The sequence below is a fragment of the Triturus cristatus genome, chromosome 6, assembly GCF_964204655.1.
Source record: "Triturus cristatus chromosome 6, aTriCri1.1, whole genome shotgun sequence".
Lineage (NCBI taxonomy): Eukaryota > Metazoa > Chordata > Amphibia > Caudata > Salamandridae > Triturus > Triturus cristatus.
The window spans coordinates 1,116,301,225-1,116,319,680 of record NC_140589.1 but is presented as its reverse complement, the minus strand read 5'-3'; positions in this window follow the sequence as shown (position 1 = coordinate 1,116,319,680).

Sequence of the window (18,456 nt, the reverse complement as noted above, 5' to 3'; positions counted from 1 at the left end):
ACACAATATCCGACAGCGTTGTACCTCCCGGTTCCTCCCTTTATAGGGCGTGTTTTCCTTGAGTTATGTAACAGCTCTCCTGTTTACATAAGGGCGTGTTTTCCTTGAGTTATGTAACAGCTCTCCTGTTTACATAAGGGCGTGTTTTCCTTGAGTTATGTAACAGCTCTCCTGTTTACATAACCTCTCAACCGCTAAGCATCCTGGGAGATGTAGTCCGTTTTCGCTGGTTACCGTTTTCCTCCCCTCGCATGACAGGAATTCTTGACAGTACATCCTCCCTCTCAGCGGCTCCCCACGGGTCCAGCGCTGGCAGGAAAACGCCGATGGAACAAGGAGACCAAGCGCGGAGCATGAACCCCTTCAGCCGGTTCCCATGACTGCTCCTCCGGGCCATAGCCTTTCCACGCAACCAGGTACCACAGCTTCCCCCTGCGCCATTTGGACACCCGTATGCCCGACACTTCATACTCCACCTCCGACTCCACGCATACCGGCCTAGGTGTCCCAGACGGCTTGGAGGGTGCTGGTTTGAGCAATGATACATGAAAGACAGGGTGTATCCGCAATGACTGGGGCAAGCACACCTTCACGTTCACGGGACCCATACACTTGGTAATTCGATAGGGGCCCATGTACTTGGGATGGAACACACTGTTCTTTCGAAACCTCATGTTTCTTGTGGATATCCAGACGTAGTCTCCAGTGCGGTACAGTGGCCCGGGCCTTCTCTTCCTGTCTGCCGCAGCCTTGTATCTTCTCTTGGCCTCTATTAGGACAGCCCTTGAGCACATCAACGTGTCTTTTATGTGTGCCACCCTGTCCGCTGTGGCGGGAATCCTGTCCTCTCTGAACGGATGTAGAAATGGCAAGAACCTGGGATGTTGGCCATAGTTGCTATAGAACGGAGATGACTGTGTGGAGCTGTGAGTGGTGTTGTTATAGGCTATCTCTGCAACCCATAGCAAGTCGACCCATTCTTCCCTGCCCTGGTCCACAAAACATTGCAGATACTGTTTGAGCGTTTGGTTCAGGCGCTCGGTTTGGCCGTCCGTTTGAGGGTGGTAGCTGGTGGACAGGGCGGTCTTAACATGCAGCGCAGTGCACCAAGTCTTCCAGAATTGCGCAGTAAACTGCGACCCCCGGTCCGACACGATCACCCCAGGTAATCCATGCAGTCGTACCACATTTTTTAGGAGTAGTGACGCCAATTCCCCGGCCGTAGGGACTCTCTTGCAGGGGATGAAGTGCCCCATTTTCGTCAAGTAATCCACCACCACCAGTATTGCCGTCATCCCCTGGTCTACCGGTAGGCCCACCACGAAGTCCAGTGATATGCTATCCCATGGTCTATCCGGGGTCGGAAGTTGATGTAAGAGCCCTTGGGTTCGGCCATGGTCGGCCTTCATGGTAGCACACGTAGGACACTCCTGTCCCCACCTCCTGACATCCACTCTCATGGTTGGCCACCAGAAATGCCGTCCCATGCTAGCCACCGTTTTTTCAAAGCCCAAATGACCTGCGCATGGAGAGTCATGGCACCAGATGAATGCTTGTTTCCTTAGCCTAGGCGTGGGTATCAATAGGCACCTGCCCTTCAGGGGTATCCCGTCCTTCAGCTGCCATTCTCTGTGACTGAGGAGCCACCTCCGCCATGCGAATGACCTGATCCCTCTCTTTATTCCCCTCAGGAAAGTATCCGGTTGGATAACCCCCAATACCATCCTCGGGGAAATGATGGAATGCTCGGTCGCAGGCAATGGTTCCTTAACTGCAGATTGACGGGACAGGGCGTCCGCCTTCCGGTTTTCCGTCCCGGCCGATATGTGATGCGGAAGTTGAACCCCGCAAAGAAGATCATCCACCGCAGCTGTCTGGGAGAAAGGTGTCTTGTGGCCGTCATGAACTGTAGGTTCTGATGGTCCGTGTACACCGATACCACATGTCTTGCCCCCATCAACCAATGCCTCCATTCGGTGAAGGCGTCCTTGATTGCGAGAAGCTCCTTCTCCGCAATATGGTTGTTGCGTTCGGCGTCGTTGAGTTTGCGGGACATGTACGCAACGGGATGAAGCACCCCTGTGTCGTGGTTGCGTTGGGACAAGATAGCCCCCAGCGCCACATCCGATGCGTCCGCTTCCACCACGTAGGGGAGATCCGGATCGGGGTGAGCCAACACCGGCGCCTTACCAAAGGCGCTTTTCAGGGCCTCAAAGGCTTTGTTCGCTTCAGGGGACCAGACAAACTCCTTGGACTTCCTCAGTAGCTGTGTGATTGGGGCCACCAATCCTGAAAATCCATCTATAAACCGCCTGTAAAAGTTGGCGAAGCCAATGAAACTTTGGACGTCCTTCACGCTTTGGGGCACCGGCCATTCTTTCACCGCCTTGATCTTTCGTTCTGCCATCTCCTGTCCCTCTGGACTCAGCATCACTCCGAGGAATTCCACGGATGTGACGTGGAAGTCACACTTGCTGAGTTTACAAAACAGCATGTTTTCCCTCAGCTTTTGGAGCACAGCTTTGACGTGGTGTACGTGCTCCTCCACACTGGACGAATAGATGAGGATGTCGTCGATATATACGACCACGTAGATATCCAACTCCTCTCTGAATACCTCATTCAAAAAGTACTGAAAGGCTGCCGGGGCGTTGCACAGACCGAACGGCATGACGAGGTACTCAAAAAGGCTGAACCTGGTCTTAAAGGCGGTCTTCCACTCGTCTCCGTCCCTCATGCGCACCAGATGGTATGCCCCTTTCAAATCCAACTTGGTGTAGATACGAGCTTTCTTGACCTGTTCCAGAAGTACACTGATGAGAGGCAAGGGGTACCGATTCTTTACGGTTATCGCATTCAATGCCCTAAAGTCCACACAGGCTCTCAGCTCCCCATTAGCCTTCGGGATGAAGAAGAGTGGCGAGGCGGCCGGAGACTTGGACGGGCGGATGAATCCTAGCTTGAGGAGTTTATCCAGGTACCCCCGGAGATGCACGTTTTCAGGCTCCGTCAGGGCATACAGCCTGCCGCTGGGAACGCTGGCCCCTGGCACCAGGTCGATCTGGCAGTCAAAATGTGTATGTGGTGGTAGCACTTCCGCCTTCACCTCATCAAATACATCCTCAAAACTGTGATAAGCCTGGGGGAGAGCCACATCTTTTTCTGCCGCTGTAGCCACCGTCTGACTCCCGCTCTCATCTGCGTCAAGGGATTCCGTTCTTATTCCACAATGCAGGATGGAATACGGTGACGTCAGTTCGATGCGATGTGTTGGCCAATCCACAGAGGGGTTGTGTTTCTGTAGCCACGGCAATCCCAATATGACGCCATATTGGGGCGCTCGGATGATGTTAAAATCGATTTGTTCCAAATGGTTCCTCCCACATCTCATCGGAAGGACCCCCGTGTGCTGCCCGATGGGCCCTGTCACCAATCGCCTTCCGTCTACAGCATAGACGTCTTCGGGTACAGCTTTGGGAAGAAGCACTAGCCCTAGCCTGCATGCCTCGTTGTGGTCCATAAACATGCCAGTGGCCCCTGAATCCACCATGGCCACAACGGGTATCCACTGGTCATGCACTCCCACGTGCACCGTGAGAAACAGGTGTCGTTGTCCCTTAGTGACCGAGTTGGAAAGTGAAGGGATGGATGAGTGACTCCGAGATGCCCCTTCTTTGGTCTGGGAGTCCTCTAGTTTTCCGCCGGTACGTCCACCACGGCTGTTACCGACCGGTTGGCCCGATAACGTGACGTCTTCGGTTTGGCAGGGCATTCACGTGCGTAGTGGCCTTTTTTGCCACAATATAGGCACAATCCTTGTTTACGGCGTGACTCTTTCTCCGTGGCTGTGAGGCTCGCTCGTATTGCGCCGATGTCCATGGGTTCTCCCTTGGATGCGGTGGAAGTTTCAGGACTTCCCACTGTCACATAGGATGGAAGGGATTTTCCTTTTCTCCCATGATCCCCCTTTCTTTCACTTAGCCTATGTTCCAGCCGTAATACCAGGTTGATAAGGCCCTCACATGTCTTGGGTTGTGGGTCAATATGAGCCACGGCGTCCTTGAGCTCATCGCACAGCCCGTGATGGAAGAGCGCCGTCTGTTTAGCAACAGGCCACTTGGTTTCCGCAACCAGCCTTCGGAACGCGTTGAGATACTGCACCAGGTCGTTGGATCCCTGTCTCAACTCAAGCATTTCACGGTCCGCCGTGTACGAGTCAGCCCTTCTGTCGAAGACCTTCAGGAATTCCTCGCGAAAAGCACCCCAATCACATAAGATGGGGTCGTCCCTGCTCACCAGAGGTACGGCCCATTGTGCCGCGTTTCCAGCCAAATAGGATATAAGGAAAGCCACACGAGCCTGACTCGTGGGGAACGCCCTTGGTTTGCACGATAAATGTAGCGCCACTTGTGTGAGGAATACCTGCACGGTGTTAGGATCCCCACTGTACCTCTCTGGTGTTGCCAAGGGGACGGCTACCGGCATTTCCACTACTACCGCAGGGGTCTGGTTCGTGAGGGAGGTGCTGGGCGTGAGCGGGTCCAATTGGATAGCATCCAGTCTGGCTTTTACATCGGCTGTTTCTTGCCTGGAGGCACCCAATTCAATTTGCACGGTCGCTAAAGCAGCCAGCACATCATCAAGTGTTGCCATGTCTGTTATCGACCGGGAGACAGTTAGTGTTATTAAGGTCGGATATTTTGTAACGCCCTGAACGTCTCAGGATCGTTTAACAGACACGATAATGAGAACGCAACCACTTGTGAAGGTTTAGTTATTTTAATGAAGGCAAAAATAATACAAGGAATAAACAAAGGTTATAGTCACTGGAATCCTCCAGGCTAAGTACGTTACCAGCCCACAGCACGGATGGTCCTAACCGTCCTCTGCATATACGCCGATCCCGGCGTATGCCAACAGAGGGCAGAAATGAAATGGCCGACAATGCCAATCGGTAGGCTGTGAGGGGCACGAAGAGTGTTGGGGAGAATCGAGGAGTCAGGGAAACACCCAGCCGGGGTCTCTACCTGAAGGGAGCAGCCGCTCAACCTCTTCCTCAGACTGCACCGGGACGCGGAGTCACCTCCTGGTGATGCGTCACCGATACCCCAATCACAAGCAAAGAAGACTGAACCGAGAGCAGCCGCTCGATCGATCCTGTGGACTTCCGAGTCTGTAACGCGGCAAACACCTCCTGGTCGGGCTGGGAGTTACGACTCCAACCAGCAAAAGCGCCACTGCGCTTTGACTCAGCCGAGTCAAAAAGCGAAGCTCAATGGTTATCCGGTAGAGCTTCCGGGTCCTTCACAGGTGACGATGGGGCAAGACACGGCCCAGGGAGTAACGACTCGACCTACCTCCGTTCTTGCCTTACTGGAGCACCACTCCGGAACACTGCTCTTCACTAAGCAGGTACGTCGGTGTAAACACAATATCCGACAGCGTTGTACCTCCCGGTTCCTCCCTTTATAGGGCGTGTTTTCCTGGAGTTATGTAACAGCTCTCCTGTTTACATAAGGGCGTGTTTTCCTTGAGTTATGTAACAGCTCTCCTGTTTACATAAGGGCGTGTTTTCCTTGAGTTATGTAACAGCTCTCCTGTTTACATAACCTCTCAACCGCTAAGCATCCTGGGAGATGTAGTCCGTTTTCGCTGGTTACCGTTTTCCTCCCCTCGCATGACAGGAATTCTTGACAGAAATGCAGTCCTGGAAAGACTGGATCTCTTCCACCTTTAAATCCCCATCCTCAAATGATTCGGTATGTATCATGGCACTCACTATTCCCTACAAAATAATTGTCATACGCCGTCTGATTCCTTCTTATACACAACTTCCCTTTCTGAGGCCAATCTAAAGCCATAGTTGGACTCGTTTCCCCTTTCAATTGTTTTTCCATTTCTACATCCCAAACTGTGTTCTCCACTTTCCCTTCTGAAACCTTTCTTTGCATTTTCAATCTCCTTTCTTCAACCATATCCAAAAAGGTTTTCTCCTCTTTCTTTAAACTGCAAGTCAAGTTATTTCTAAATATATATTCTAGTGTTAGTTCTTTAGTCTCTAAGAAAAATTCACCTAATACCTTTGCAGGTTTTACCTTGTTTAGTTTGTTAATTGCTGGTACTTGTGAAAATATAGTATCTACATCTGAAAAATAATACTCTAATTTACCTGTTTGATAAAATAAACTAGCTATTACACTACATGTTATTCCATAGGTTACTGGGAGGTGATGATAAGTCACTCCTTCAGATACAGATGCAGGTAATTGCATACAAACGTAGCAATCTCTTACGTCCATAGTCTTTACATATTCATACAACAATTTTGAAAATACATTGTTAGAAAAATCTGTTATAGACCTATCTTTATGTAAATAATTTATATCTATTCTAGTCGGAACTACTTTTTGAACTTTCCCTATATTAGTTATGTTATCACTATGTCCTTCTAATGTATCTATAGTAACTTTAAATGAAATTAGTAAGGCGAGAATACTCCAAAGAAGCATTAATAATCCTGTACAACAAGAACACATTTTGCACCATCTGCTAAAGAAGGTACAGCTACTTTTGCTACTTTCTATGTTTGCCATCTTAACTAAATGAGCCGTGTCTTTTGACTTAGCCTCTTCTACTTCACAACTAGTTTCTAACCCAAGGTTCTAAGCACCTACGTGGTTCTACCAGTTTTTGTCTTTTTCAATGTTTTATTTTCTTTCCATCAGTAATTTTCTTGTCTCATTCAGTTTGGCATCTCATCATCTTTCACCTTCCCTTCGTTTTCAGAATACAGGTTGTCCTGAACATCCACTTCTTCTCCAATATCGGACAAGATAACTCTCAGGATTTCCGATTCTTCGTCTTCCTCAACCACTTCCGGTACAACCACCTCTGGATTTTCTTGGCTCTTCTTTTATTTCAGGCAGGGCCACATATGTCCATTCCAGTGATTTATACTTCTGGTTAGGTTTCCTTGTTCTTTTACTTTCTTTAACCACTGTTGGTTCTTCTCCTTTCGATTTCTCCTGACTCGTTACTTCATTCACCTGTTCAGCCCTTGGCGAATTTACACGTGTCAATCGATATCTCAGTCTTTTTATTTTGTTTGGCCACACCTCGTCCTTGGCCGCTCTTTTCAGTTTACTCCCTTTGTCATTCTTCTCAGTCCTCCAAGCTCTCTTTCTCAGAACTCGGCCTTCTGGAACTTCATCTTCGCTTTCTTCTGACTCTGTTTCAACTTGCTTTTTACTCTCAAAAGTTTCTTTTTCCACCACTTCTTTTGTTTTCCCTAATTCTGTCCCTCCTCGGATCTCCGACACGCAATCTTCCTGCTGACTACTTGTCCCTGTTTCTAACTGGATGTTGGAGTTCCCTACACCTACTCGGGGGTCTTCCGCAATAATCTTTCCCTCTCTCTCTGTATCTGGCACCTGTCCATCTAAAGGTGTTGTTTCAGGTGGAACTTCTCTTAATCTTTCATCAGGCACTTCTTTCTAATGGATTTCTTTTATTGTCATCCACTGTCCTTTTCTTTGTTGTTCCCTTGTTCTTTCTTGGAAGAGTGTGCTCTTTGTTCTGTCTCTGAATCTGAACTGGTATCAGAAATCTGTAACCTTCTCCTCAGGGAATTACTTCTGGGGACCAAAGTTAAACTCGGCTCTGTTTCCCCCCGTTCAGGGTTTTCTTTGTCTTTCGGCTCTCCGTCATCCGACTCAGTACTGGATTCTGATTCGTCAAAATACTCCTTCTCTTTGCTGTCAACTGGATTTGGGATTCTCAAAGTATGACTTGCATGGATCCAGTTCTTCAATCCAGCACACTTCAGAGCTGTTGTTGTGGTCAAGATGACTTGCCTTGGTTTTCCCCACCTGGGAACCAAACAGTTTCTTCTTCTGTGTACTTTTATCCTTACCCAGTCCCCTGGGCTTAGATCATGGGCTGGCTTCTTTTCAAGAGTGGTGGCATCCGCTCCAACCTGATGAAACACAGAATGAACTGCGTCAGCCAGGCTTTTACAGTATTCCAACACCATGTCATCAGTTATTGTCATCAGCTTGTTGACTGGTATAAACACATGGCGCATGGCGCGTCCCATGATGATCTCATGCGGACTCAAACCAGTGCTTCTGTCTGGAATTGATCTAATAGTCATGAGTACTAGAGGCAAGACATCGGGCCATTTCATACCTGTGGCTAAATACATTTTCCCTATTCTGTTTTTGATAGTACCATTCATTTGTTCTACTACACCAGAAGCCTCTGGTCGATAGGCACAATGCAGTTTTTGTCGTACATTCAATGCTTCACATATCCGTTTTATGATCTCATTATGAAAATGTCCCCCTCTGTCTGATTCAATTGTTACTGGGAACCCAAATCTGGGAATGAATTCTCTCAAGAGTAATTTGGCTACTGTCATTCCATCATTTCTTCTTGTTGGGAACGCCTCTACCCACCTAGAAAATAGACATACCATCACCAAAACATACCTCAACCTGTTACAAGGAGACATCTCAATGAAATTTACTTGCATTCTGGTAAAAGGCCCTCCTTCTCAACCGATTGGCCCTAGACTCACTACTGTCTTTCTTCCTGGATTGTATTGCTGACAAATTAGGCATCTTTGACAAATACTTTCTGCTACAAGTCTGAACTTGGCATTATACCAAGTCTGCTTAAAATACCTAATCATGGCATCTCTCCCTATATGTCCCTGTCCATGATACATCCGTGCCATGGCAGACATCATGCTATCAGGCATAACTGGTCTTCCATCTCGATAGACCCACACATGATCCTTCTCTCTTGGTGCACATCCTTCTTTTACCCACTGTTTTATTTCTTCCTCTCCTGCTTCTTCCTGCAAATGTCTTACTTCTTCCCATGTTCCCACAGTGTTAGTAAACATTGGGAAACAAGAAATCAATTCCTTTTCCTTTGCCCGATTGATTGAATTCTGATTTCGTGCACAGTATTGCGCCATATCGTTTGCGAATTTGTTACCAGTGGCAATATAATCACTACTGCGACTATGAGCAGCACATTTTACCCCAGCCAATTGCCTAGGCAGCTGTATCGCCTCAAGCAACTTTCCAACCACTTCAGCATTCTTAATGGGAGTTCCACTTGAGGTTAGGAAACCTCTCTGCAGCCATATTTGGCCAAAATCTTGGACCACTCCATAGCCGTATTGGCTATCAGTTATCACAGTCACTCTCACACTTTTCCCAATCTTACATGCTCTGGTCAGGGCTACAAGTTCAGCTACTTGGGCCGATCTTACTCCTTTCAAATAGGATGCTTCCATCACTGTTGCAACTGTACATACCGCATATGCTGCACTCAGCACTCCATCATCTGTTCTCAAACAGGATCCATCAACAAACATGACATAATCACTTTCTGGCAAAGGTTCATCTTTTATGTCAGGTCGTGGTTTTGTACAAAAATCAAGTTCATCCAAACAGTCATGATCTGCTTCATCTCTTACCTCCACATTTTCTACGTCTGGCAATAACGTTGAAGGATTCACATTCACACATCTCACAAGACTCACATTTGATGCACCCAAAATGACCTTTTCATACTTAGTCACTCGGCTGTGGTCATATACTGAGTACGACTCCTTGTTAAAAGAATCGCCACATCATGAGGTACAAACACTTTCACAGGATATCCCATCACAATTCCCTCACTCTGTTCCAAACTTCGACATGTAGCAGCTACTGCTTTCAAACACCCAGGAAGGGCTACAGCTACTGGGTCCAACATAGATGAAAAATACGCAATTGGTTTCCTCAGTCTTCCATGCTTCTGTACTAGAACAGAGAGTGCACATCCATTTCTCTCACTGCAATACAGCTCAAATTCTTTAGCATAGTCAGGCATTCCTAATGCAGGCGCTTCACACAATCCTTCTCTCAATCTTTTGAATGCAGTCAATTCCTCTTTGTTCAAATCAATTGGATCTCTCACATCACTTCTCTTCAAACGTACCAAAGGTTTTGCAATCAAGGAAAAGTTGCTTATCCACTGACGACAATATCCAACCATTCTCAGAAACATTCTCACTTCTCTTTGGGTCATTGGTGGACTCATTCTTTTTATGATCCTGATTCTGTCTATGGTTATTTTGCTGTGTCCTTTCTCAATGTTATGTCCCAAATATTGTACTTCCTTTTTACAAAATTGTAATTTCGATGGTGACACTTTTAGTCCTCCATCTGCCAAATGATTCAGCAAAGCTACTGTATCTACCTCACAAGCTTCATGAGTTTTCGATGCCACAAGCAGGTCATCGATATACTGGACTAATACAGAATTTTCAGGCATTTCTAGACTTCAATAGCTGATTAAATATTGAGGGTCTTTCTGTATACCTGTGGGCTTGAAGGTAGCACTGGAGAGCAAATTGGGGGTACAACTGGTTTTATTGCTCTATGTACACGTTTGCGGATGGGTGTTGGTCTGTAATACGGTAACGGTGTCTCCGTAGCAGTCTCTGGAGAGCCCCTCTTTCCTGCCGCTCTCGGTCTGCCCCTTGTTCGGTCCAGTTCGGGGTGGCTCGGTCCGCGGGAGGCGGCATAGTGCAGTGTGATAATGAAACACAAAAAAAGAAGAAAGGATTCCAGGTATGAGTCTTCTACTTTCAGACTGATACGGTGAGGGAGGGGAGTGAGGGACCACTCGGCGCACAGCACAGCAAAACAGTGAGATCGGGTGCTTGGGGCGGGGATTACCGGGATACCAAAAGCACACAAGTACCAAGACAGTCCCCTAAGCGTCTGTAGACGGCCTCCCCTTCTTTCCCAACGAGCCCGTAAAACGCTTGCGTACCTGCGAGAGCCACGCTCCTCCGGGAACGTGGCTGGGCGGCTCACGGTATCATTGACCTCCTGGCTCTCGTTGCTCGTAGTCCGCTCCTCCTCGGGGTTTCGTCACCTCCCTTTCCACCCTCGCTCCTCCGTCTTTCACCGCTCCCTCGTTTCTCTCTTCTCCGTCTGTCTCCGCTCCGTCGTCTCGCTCTCCTCCTCCGGTGTATGCACACACCTGTGTTAGCGTTCTTCTGGGTTTTTCAGGCCAAACCTCCTCCTCGTCATCGCTGGGGGCGTGTCTTTGCGACAGTCCTTCCCATTTAAAGCAACGGGGCTCTTTTTCCTCGCCCGAGACGGGGAACTGTAAACCCGAGTGGGTCCACTCCGCTTGCTGGTGAAAGAGAAGAGGGGAGAGGGTGTTGGTCACCTCTGGGGTCATGACGGGGTTACCCTCAGTCTGCTTCCCCTTGTTACACACCACCCCCATAGGATTCTCCCGATTGGGGAGAGGATAGCGAGAGAGGTAATCCGCACTCCCATTCTCGGTGCCTTTCCGATGTTTAACTGTGAATGAGAAGGGCTGAAGGGAGAGAAACCATCGTTGTACCCTCAGGTTTAGGGTGATGTTTTGGCTCATCCACTGTAGGGGAGCGTGATCCATGTAAATGGTGAAGGGACGGCCCTCCAGATAATATCTCAGTTTGTCCACAGCCCATTTTATTGCCAGGCATTCTTTCTCAACGGTAGGGTATTTCAGTTCACGTGGAAAAAGATTCCTGCTAATGTACAGGATGGGATGGTCAGTACCCTCAGGGGACATTTGAGAGAGGACAGCCCCTATACCATAGTCGGAGGCGTCCGTGTGGAGAATGAAGGGGAGGGTGAAATCAGGGGAGGGCAACGCGGGACTGGTGGTGATAACTCGCTTTAAGGAATTGAAAGCCTTCCACATTATCGGTGTGGGAGTTAAGAGGGTCTGGGCTCTAACTTCCTGTTTGAGAGTGTCCGTGAGGGGGGCAGCTATCTCGGAGAACTGGGGAATGAAGCGGCGATAATAACCTACTAGCCCTAAAAAAGCCCTCATTTCTTTCTTCGTACTGGGAAAAGGGGTTTCAGCAATGGCTCTGACTTTTTCTATTTGAGGTTCTATCATGCCATGTCCTAAAACGTACCCAAGATATTTCACCTTTTGATACCCCACCCTTGACTTCTTGGAGTTGATGTGCAAGCCCGCCTGTTTTAGTGCCAACAAAATGGTCTGGAGATGACGTATGTGGGTTTCCCAATTGGGACTGAAGATCACGATGTCATCTAGGTACGCCGACGAAAACGACTGGTAGTCTCGGAGTACGGTATTCATGAGGCGCTGGAAGATTGCGGGTGCCCCGTGCAAGCCGAATGGTAATACAGTGAACTCAAATAGTCCGTCCGGGGTAGCGAAAGCGGTTTTCTTCCGGTCTTTTCACGCAAGGGTACCTGCCAGTACCCTTTGGTCAGGTCCAAGGTGGTGATGAATTTGGCTTCTCCCAGTTTCTCTATTAGTTCATCTATACGTGGGATGGGATAGGCGTCGAAAGAGGAGATCTCATTCAGGGCTCTAAAGTCCATGCAGAACCTTGTACTTCCGTCCGGTTTTGGCACCATGACGATGGGCGTGGACCATTTACTCCTAGAGGGCCTTATAATTCCCAGCTGCAACATGTTCTCTATCTCCTTTTGTATGGCTGCTCTCTTGGCTGCTGGTACTCGGTAGGGGCGTTGTTTAATGGTCCTTCCCGGAGGTGTTTCTATCCGATGTTCGGTCAACGTGATTTTGCCCGGTTGGTCCGAAAAGAGGTGGGCGAAGGGAGTCAAGGCCTTCAGGAGGTCTTCTTTTTCAGGATCTCTTAGCTCTTCATTTACCACTAAGTCTGCCAGTGTGGAGAGGGCGGGGGCAAGCGTCGGTAGTGTCAGGTGTGCCGACTTTGGTGGGGGCCCTAACCATTTTTTTAACAAGTTGATGTGATACGTTTGGAGTTTTCGTGAATTCACTTGGAGCTGGTAGCTGGTCTTCCCTATGGTCCCCACCACTTTATATGGTCCCTTCCATTCAGCTTGGAACCTCTTCGTGGATGACGGTAGAAGGACCAGTGCCCAATCGCCGATTTCCATTCGCCTCCACTTTCTCCCATTGTCATAACATGTTTTCTGTTTACTTTGGTTTTCTCCAGATTGGAATAGGCGAGGTCTCTCAACTTTCCGATCTTGGATTTTAAGGCCTTCGTGTAGTCTAACATCTCACGTTCCTGTTCCCCTTCTTCTTTCTCCCATGCCTCTTTGGTCATCTCCAAGAGAGTTTTTTACAAAAAAGGAAGGTGCACCAGAGAAAAGTCCAAACTTGAGTAAGTCCTTAGAATTCCTTTTAAATTTCATATATGTTTTTTCATAGAGTAAAAGATCAGCCAACGCTCTTTCGTTCTTTAAGATAAGAACTTTTTCAGGGCTGAAATGAGTAACAAACAAATATGTAGACATAACTACATGCATGTACAACATATATATACATATATATACATATATATACAATCAAAAAGCTACATACACCACATAAGACCATGCATAAAAGAACATAGTTGCATATAAATATAGACAATAATGCATATGTATATATACAAACATACAACGTTGTTCATATGGAAAAAGAGTAATAAAAATACACATAAAAACAATAGAATAAGAGAACTACATATATACACCATTTACAAACAATAAAAAGAGAAATTCTCATTCATGTTAACAGGGTACTGATATAATAAACACAAATTCATTAGTGTAGGATTTTTGTGAACATATTCAACACATACATGTTATAAGAAGAGGGTAATAACCATGATCTGCAGGACCTATAGAATTGCAAAAAACTGACCAATTAATAAAAACCAAAAATTATAAATATATATATCTCACCAGTATCTATACGTAGTAGAGAAAATGAAAACGGTCATCCAGAGGTCTGTAATTCATATATCGCCGTGTAATCGGTACTAGGAAAGATTCTTAATATAGATTCAGATGAATAATTTCTGAGGGATTCCAATGTACTGTAAAAATAGAGACAAGAAAAAGAAAGAACGAAAAGAGAGAGAAATGGACAAGAGAAGGTAGAGACAGAAATAAAAAGAAAGAAAAAAGGAGAGTAAAGAATACAATATAATATAATATATATATTCACTAAAAGTTCCTGAAGTCAAAATATCTGAGGTGCTGAACCAGTGGTCAGCCGTGGTGGTTTCTTTTGGTTAAGTTCATCTCCAAGAGAGACCTGGGTTGGCGGCCGTACAACATTTTGAACGACGAACAACCGAGGCTACTCTGTCTCTGTCCTCATATGACATATAATGCCAAGGGCAGGAGTTGGTCCCACTCCTTACCATTCACTGTCAGCATTTTCTTTAAGGTGGATTTCAGAGTCCCGTTATACCTCTCGATCAGACCGTCGGTTTGGGGGTGGTAGACCGACGTTCGGATCTACCGCAGTTGCAGGAGCCCACAAACCTCTTTCATCAATCAGGACACAAATGGAGTCCCTTGATCCGTTAGGACCTCTTTGGGGAACCCTACCCTGGAGAACAATTCCAGGAATCTTTCGCAATAAGGTGGGTGGTAGGGGCCCTCAATGGGAAGGCTTCTGGGAACCTTGTGGCATAGTCGACTATTACGAGGGTGTACTGGTTTCCCCGCCGGGTCTTAGGAAGAGGTCCTATTAGATCCATCCCCACGCTCTCAAAAGGGGTCCCTATGATCGGAAGAGGTTGAAGAGGTACAGCTGGGGGGCGGTGGGTGTTCTTCCTTTGGCACACTTCACAAGCCTGACAGTGAGTTTTTATATCCTTATACACTCCTGGCCAGAAGAAATGGCGCAACACATTCTGCATGTTTTTTTCGCTCCCTATGTGTCCTGCCGTCAAATGGGAGTGGGAAAAAAACATGATCTGTTCCCTAAAGGCCGTCGGGACTATCAGTTGATGGGGGTCCTGCCTATTCCCCTGCCTATATAATAGCCCATCCTTGATCAGGAACCGGGGAAACACTGGGTTGGGGCTGTCCTGTTTCCTGTGTGCCTGTTCCCATGCGTTAACCAAGGAGGCATCATTTGCTTGGGCGAATTTAAAGCTTCTGTCTAGTATCCAGAGCTCGGGGTCTATCAGGGCAGGGAGTGGTGTGTATGGTGTCGGTCCCAGGCTTACTGGTGTGGATTGCTGTTGTAGAGTGCAAAGGAACAGATCTAAGAACTTGGGGTTATCTGTTCCTATTATAAGTTCCTCTGGCAGGGAATCCAACACCCCCACCCTGATGGAGCACTGTGTTCCCTCGGGCAGGCCCAGGGGTATAATGGCAACTGGATAGGGTTTGACGTCTCCGTGCACACATCGGACGTGAACCGTGGTCTCGGGGAGGATCTGGTTGGGCATTACATATCTCCCCTGTATAACGGACTGCCGGCAACCTGAGTCCAGGAGGGCCTTTACATCTTTCCCATTCACCCGTACACTTACATGGAATGCGCTCCCCATCTCGGCGGTATAAAGGACGGATTTGGGGACGTAACCGACTTCCATGGGTTCTTCGGAAGGTTTCCGTTGGGGGCACAGCCGGGCAATGTGCCCCCAGGCTCCACACTCAAAACACTGGGGTCCTCGAAAAGATGGCACTACTAGTCTTGGGGAGGGTGCCTTGGAGGGTTCCAGCCTGGTTTTTCTATCATATCTGGTCCCTACGGGGCGGCTTGGTTTCTCTGATTTCCTTGCAGGTTGTTTGGGTTGGGCTCGAGCATAAGTGGCAGCCATGTCCATGGCTTGTTCGGTGGTCAGACGTGGGTGTTGGGGCAACCATTTTTGCGTGTTATAAGGTAAGGCCTCCAGAAACTGTTCTAAATATATCCTGTCCATTATTTCTTCTTTGGTACTGTTGGTCGGGGTCAACCATTTATCTGCGGCCATCTTCAACCGGAAGAACAGCGTTTTAGGGTTTTCTCCGGGTGTACCTCACTCTTTACGAAATCGTACCCGATATGCTTCTGCATCAAGTCCTAGGTGGTCAAGAATCACCGTCTTGATCTCTACATAGGGGGTAGTTCCCCCCGCATTGGCCACCTGATAGGCCGCTTGGACTTCACCCGTGAGCAAAGGGGCTAAAAAAAATGGCCATTTTTCCACGGGCAAACCACAAGCCCGGGCAACTCAGGATCTTCCCCTGCCATATATTTCTGGAGGGAGATCCCGGAAGGCCCCGGGGTCGGGGTTCGTGGTTCCTGTTAAGTAGGGATCACCTGTGTGCTTAACATCTTATGTAGCCCCTCCAATTGGGCGGTCACATTATTCTTAAAGGTGTCTCTATCGGCTTGGGCGGAGGTCAGTTGTTGTTCTACCACCCATCCTAGTTGGTCCTGGCCCTTCACCAGGTGTTGAATCAGCGAGTCCATCGTGTGAGTGCAGATGGTGGCTAAGCTGCCTGCATTCTCCACCACTTGTGGGCTTGAAGGTAGCACTGGAGAGCAAATTGGGGGTACAACTGGTTTTATTGGTCTATGTACACGTTTGCGGATGGGTGTTGGTCTGTAATACGGTAACGGTGTCTCCGTAGCAGTCTCTGGAGAGCCCCTCTTTCCTGCCGCTCTCGGTCTGCCCCTTGTTCGGTCCAGTTCGGGGTGGCTCGGTCCGCGGGAGGCGACGTAGTGCAGTGTGATAAGGAAACACAAAAAAAAAAAAAAAGGATTCCAGGTATGAGTCTTCTACATTCAGACTGATACGGTGAGGGAGGGGAGTGAGGGACCACTCGGTGCACAGCACAGCAAAACAGTGAGATCGGGTGCTTGGGGCGGGGATTACCAGGATACCAAAAGCACACAAGTACCAAGACAGTCCCCTAAGCGTCTGTAGACGGCCTCCCCTTCTTTCCCACCCAGCCCGTAAAACGCTCACGTACCTGCGAGAGCCACGCTCCTCCGGGAACGTGGCTGGGCGGCTCACGGTATCGTTGGCCTCCTGGCTCTCGTTGCTAGTAGTCCGCTCCTCCTCGGGGTTTCGTCACCTTCCTTTCCTCCCTCGCTCCTCCGTCTTTCACCGCTCCCTCGTTTTTCTCTTCTCCGTCTGTCTCCGCTCCGTCGTCTCGCTCTCCTCCTCCGGTGTATGCACACACCTGTGTTAGCGTTTTTCCGGGTTTTTAAGGCCAAACCTCCTCCTCGTCATGGCTGGGGACGTGGCTTTGCAACAGTCCTTCCCATTTAAAGCAACAGGGCTCTTTTTCCTCGCCCGAGACGGGGAACTGTAAACCCGAGTGGGTCCACTCCGCTTGCTTGTGAAAGAGAAGAGGGGAGAGGGTGTGTGTCACCTCTGGGGTCATGACGGGGTTACCCTTAGTCTGCTTCCCCTTGTTACAATACCCCTGTGGAATTCGGCACCATGCCAAAATACGCTCACCGAACCGAAATGCAAAAATTTGCTGACTGTCATGGTGTAATGGGATAGAAAAGAAAGCAAGGCACAGATCAATCACTGTATACCATTCTGCATCATGAGGCATCTGATACAAAATCACAGATGGATTTGGTACAATGGGACAGCATGGTACAACAATTTTGTTTTTCTTTCTCAGATCTTGTACTATCCTGAACTTCCCACTAGGCTCCTTCAGTCACATTATTGGTGAATTACATGGGGTACTCATTATTTCTGTCAAAATTCCTTGCTTTATCATTTTCTCAATCACAGGAGTAACTCCTTCAATTATTTCAGGTGTCAATTTATATTGTGGGACATTTGGGTAACTTACTCCTTCTTTTACAGTTATTTTGACTGGATCTACATTTCTCATCAGTCCTACGTCTTCTCCTGTGAAATCCCACACTTCTGCTTTTACAGATTGTTTTAATTCTTTTGGTAGTTCGTCAGGGTTAAATACAGCATAGGTTCCTGTAGCCTCTTTCTCCCTGTTTGCCATTGTCATTTTATACAGCACATCATCATCTGGTGTTTCAAAAGCTATTCCATTTGGAGTACAAAATATGGTGCAGTTCATCTTGCACAATAAATCTCTACCTAACAAAATCACAGGACTGGTGTCGCACACGACGAACCGGTGCATTTCAGAAAATGTCCCTATACTAACTATCACTGGTTCTGTAAGGTACGTTTTAATCTGTCTGTTGGATACACCAACTACTTGGATTGTTTCGTCCGAGAGAGGAAGATTCTTGACATCAGCTGATCTAACAGTTGATCATGTAGCACCAGTATCAACTAAGAAAGTAATATTTTCATTATTAACTTTTCCATCTACAAATGGACCTGTCTGGCCTACTTCTAGAGTTGCGCCAAGTACGCACTCCTCTTCCTCCCTTCGGCACCGTCAATAACCCTATTCTGAATCGCTTTCATCGCGTTGCAGCCAATACTGCGAAGCAGCGCTTGCGCGTTGCGCCTTATTTACCTGTTCTTCGTTGTAGAATCCATTCTCCTTACTATACTTCTGGTAATTTTTGTTCTGTGGAAAAGGTGGTTTTGGCACCTGATTCTGTTGTGTTACAACTTGCTGTTGTCGTTGCTGCTGACCACTCACCTCATTCTGCACCTGTGGATTCAATGCTGGATTTTCATCATTAGTA